Source organism: Berghia stephanieae, chromosome 9 (genome assembly GCF_034508935.2).
Source record: "Berghia stephanieae isolate SIO BIC M18660-M18661 chromosome 9, UCSD_Bste_1.3, whole genome shotgun sequence".
NCBI lineage: Eukaryota > Metazoa > Mollusca > Gastropoda > Nudibranchia > Aeolidiidae > Berghia > Berghia stephanieae.
The window spans coordinates 15,875,949-15,881,182 of record NC_088368.1 but is presented as its reverse complement, the minus strand read 5'-3'; positions in this window follow the sequence as shown (position 1 = coordinate 15,881,182).

Here is a 5,234-nt window from a genome sequence, read left to right as displayed (position 1 = left end):
ACTTAAAATACATTAAATAAATTCACTTTGTATAATAATAAAACATTGATACCTATAACCATTTTGATCTATTTACGACGTTTGTGTTTTGTTAGCTGTTTAAAATATGATATAACGTCAATACCCAATAGATAGTATGCAGATGACGTCACTCAGGCCTTTGTTATTGTTTTTGCCATCCGCGTTTGTGAGTTGTTCTCACTAAACTGTATTAACCAGACTATAAACGTTCATGGTTACACAGAGTTTGTGTGTTGGTCCGTTATACTTCCGGATGGCAATGTTGTGAACTCCTTGGCCAAGCGCATTCTATCTATACCAATGACTAGGTATTGAATGAAAGCACCGATGACTAGAGCGATGCTCGAGACTTTTTTGAGTCTCGAGACTCAAAAAAGCATCGAGACGCAAAAAAGTCTCGAGCTTCGCTGGAATCATCGCCGACGAGAGAGGGGTGAACAATGCAGATAGTACACATTGTTAGTAACGCGTGCGTCGATCGCGCAGTATAGTCTCGAGAAGCATCGACGACCAAGATTCTCGAGACGAGAAAAGCATCGAGAACTAAGTGGAGGTCGGGAAGTTCTCAGTCGTCGATGACCTGACTTCTCAAAACCTAAAGCATCGTTGACCTTTTGGTGACCCGGATGCCCTCCCCTAATGTTGATAAAATGATGAGACGAGCGAGTGGGCTGCCAAATGGCCAGAGTTTCTTGTAGCCAATTTCGACTTTTAAAATAGCCAAAATAGAACTGCTCGTGGTTAAACACCAATAACACTTTAACCTCCTTGAGAAACTCATCGATTTTGATCAACAAAAATTCAATCAAAGTTAAAAACACTTTTTATTTTAAAATGGATTTGAAGTTTTCAAATATTAACAATAGAAACGCGATTCTTCGTGTGGCCATGTGGCCAATTTGGCCTAGTGGCCACCTGTCAGCCCCGATAGGGTTTCGTAAGAGATCGATTTTCTTCGAAAAACAACCCTGATTGGAAGGAGGAAGGCAGAAAGAGAGTAGATAGTAGATACTTTTTATGTGAACATTTATTTGGGTAACGGCCAACAGACCCGTGTGAAATGACTACAAGAGCTTCGTGGCCACATTAACAAGGATTGAATTAAAATTAAAATGGCACAGGAATACTGATGGTAATGATAATTATGGGCACAATACATTATTCAACATAGAATTAATGAATGATCTTTTTTTAAGATTAAAATAAATAAATAAATAAATAATTACCTCCGGCTGGTTCAAACCCAGTTCATGTTGGTTTCAAGTTTCAAGTATAATAGCTTTCTTAACCACTAGCATCACATGACTATAATATGCCTTATTGCAATGTTCATCCTTGCCATTCTTGCTATATCTTCGACCGACGTGCACTTATTTGCAGGTCTGAACTGATAACACAATTCATTACAGACTCATTAATGTAATGGGAATCTCAAAACATGGTGCAAAATAATATTGTCCATTTCAACAATGTTCAACTAAGCTCATAATTGGGTTCGTTTGTCAGATCTGCACGTCGTTTTCGACATATATATGAATGGTTTTGTTTTGTTTTTGTTGTTGTTTTTTTTTTTTTGGGGGGGGGTTGTCTTTGTTTTTTTATTTGTTCTGCTTGTTATTCATTGTTATTCGCGACTTTAAGTGTTAGTTACAATTCTTTTATATTTGTATTTTATTATCAATGCCATCGTAAATTTAAATAGGTCTTGCTCTGTTTTCACATGTCAGCTCGGAATAATGAAGTGACCAAAGCCGCTCTCCCATTGGAATGATCTGAATCGAATTGGTAAAGTATTTCAAAATTAAACAGGCTGACTACCTTTCCTACATATGACATTATATATGTAATAGAATGACCATTCTATCTAATGTTATTTGATTTTGTACTCTATTACTCTTTACTACTTGTCGCTACCATCACTATTTAATTGTATGCAAGTAATGCAAGACTGTGCCTCTGTGGTTGATATCAACATTTCTTTACTAGTGTGTGTTACTATGACCAATAGTACACTGTGTGTTGTGTGTTACACAGGTAGTCTCTCGATGTAGTACTATTTTTATCTTCGGCTGGGTGTGACTTCTGGCCTGATACTATATTTTTGTGTGCTTTCTTTCATCACTTCACATCGTTATAACTTCATTTTAACAACTATGATCATTTACAAATTTATATCACTAATTCTGGCAAATCATAGCTTTCTAGCCACCTACCTTGAGTCATCTAAATCTACTTTGTTCTTCTGTATACTTAATAATTGCTACTTAAATATTTCATACAGCCATAACGTTAACGCCTTTGATTACTAATTACGAGCTTAACATTTACTCTTTAACTCTGCAATTCACTATGATTGATTTTGTAGCATAACTCTTTAGTTTAGACTTATTCGTTCCTTCATACATGTCCTATGTTATTTGCATTAATTTGTTTAAATCATGAAGATGCACACAACTCGATCGAGTTTACTCACTTCAGTCTACGCATCACTTTACCTGGACCAGTGACGTAGTTGCTTTCTCTGACGTCCGCGTTAAATCTATTTTTAACTGCTATGGCTAATATTAGATTATTCTAGATTCTGCCATTGATTCTTTTCATTCATTCATTGATCCATTCAAAAGAATGATCTGTTCCATTGTTCCTGAATAAAGAATTCATCATTATACATCCTGGCCTTTGTTGTTTGATCGCCTCCACTACCCTGGAGTGGATGGGCTAGGACTCGGGTAGACTATGGTGTCTCCGGACTTGACTGTGGTGTGTGCTCTTCGCTCATGAAATCAACTCCCTACTTCTACTTCTGACACATGAAGTCATGCTACTATCACTAACAGTAGTACTAAACTGTCACTTCATTGTCTCGATCTATCTTCCTCACTTGAGCACCACCGCCGCAGTTACAGTCTGGAACTCTTTAAGTCGACCCCGGGACCGAATCCATCCACTCCCACGGCCTCTACACTCTGCCAATACTACTACTACCACTCGCCGGCATCAACTACCCGGTTGTCTCCATCAGTATCGCACTCGCCGGCATCAACTACCCGGTTGTCTCCATCAGTATCACACTCGCCGGCATCAACTACCCGGTTGTCTCTACTATCGCACTCACCGGCATCAGCTATCCGGTTGTCTGACTCTATTACAAATTTGGCGCTGCGAGCAGGATCTCAATTTCAGAAGCCACAGCCTTTTGGAGACCTGTTTATTTATTCATCAGTCAGACATCCACTTGGAATTGGAACGAATCTACACTCTCGCTGCCATTCCCTGTACACCAACCTCGATGTTTTATTGCGACAGACGACAATCGACGTCAACTTGCCACTCGGCCCCTTTACAGCCGAATTTATAACAAGACGGCCGCTACCGGCTACCATACACGTCGAGTATCCTGTCCAACCCGAGATGACCAGTGACTGCCAAACCCGAGAGGACCCATGTTCCTGAGCCCGAGATGCCCCGTGTACCTGTGCCCGTGATGACCCATGTCTCAGTGCCCGAGATGACCCACGTGTCTGTGCCCGAGATGACAGTGTGCCTGTGCCCTTAATGACCCGTGTCTCAGTGCCCGAGATGACCTGTGTGTCTGTGCCCGTGATGACCTGTGTGTCTGTGCCCGTGATGACCAGTGTGCCTGTGCCCGTGATGACCCGAGATGACATGTGTGTCTGTGCCCGTGATGACCGTGTGCCTGTGCCCGTGATGACCTGTGTGTCTTTGCCCGTGATGACCTGTGTGTCTGTGCCCGTGATGACAGTGTGCCTGTGCCCGTGATGACCTGAGTCTCAGTGCCCGATATGACCCATTGTCTGTGCCCGTGATGACCGTGTGCCTGTGCCCGTAACGACCTGTGTGTCTGTGCCCGAGATGACCCGTGGGTCTTACCGGCGTGAGTTCAACCAGATGGAGCCTCGTCCCTATTACTGCCATGCAACTATCCGAAGGCATCGTCGTCAAGTGGTGGCCGGTGTTCCTAAAAGTCGCGTCTGTGAAAGTGAAACCACGTCACAGAATCCCGCCTGCACACATCTGCCCAGACGACATCACGCCAAATGCAAGGATCTGCCTGAGTTTGACCACCACGTTGGTGAGATAATCCATGTTTTGTAGGTTTCTCGTTTATATTGATTCAATATCTCGTTAGTTCCCATTAATTTTGCAATATGCTCATGATTCATAATGAAACATACAATGTAATTATGGAATGTTAAAACTATTGCTTATAAGTATAACAGTGTAGTTCTTTCTACCTTTCCCGCTAACAAGCGACGTCCACTTAATATTTCCATGTCTATCTATATTCGACATGAGCCTCCTCATATTTGAGACGTTCGTATTTCAAGTTTTAACACTTTTCTCATCTTATACTTATACCGCTATGCTGAAGCGACGTAATTTTACATTGATTGCATTTCTTTCAAGTTGAATTCGTACATTGAATCCTCTCTGCCTTGTTGACCATTGATAATTAAATAATTTGTTCTATGAGGACATAGAACGGTTCGAGTTGGGGGATATGTAATAGAATGACCATTCTATCTAATGTTATTTGATTTTGTACTCTATTACTCTTTACTACTTGTCGCTACCATCACTATTTAATTGTATGCAAGTAATGCAAGACTGTGCCTCTGTGGTTGATATCAACATTTCTTTACTAGTGTGTGTTACTATGACCAATAGTACACTGTGTGTTGTGTGTTACACAGGTAGTCTCTCGATGTAGTACTATTTTTATCTTCGGCTGGGTGTGACTTCTGGCCTGATACTATATTTTTGTGTGCTTTCTTTCATCACTTCACATCGTTATAACTTCATTTTAACAACTATGATCATTTACAAATTTATATCACTAATTCTGGCAAATCATAGCTTTCTAGCCACCTACCTTGAGTCATCTAAATCTACTTTGTTCTTCTGTATACTTAATAATTGCTACTTAAATATTTCATACAGCCATAACGTTAACGCCTTTGATTACTAATTACGAGCTTAACATTTACTCTTTAACTCTGCAATTCACTATGATTGATTTTGTAGCATAACTCTTTAGTTTAGACTTATTCGTTCCTTCATACATGTCCTATGTTATTTGCATTAATTTGTTTAAATCATGAAGATGCACACAACTCGATCGAGTTTACTCACTTCAGTCTACGCATCACTTTACCTGGACCAGTGACGTAGTTGCTTTCTCTGACGTCCGC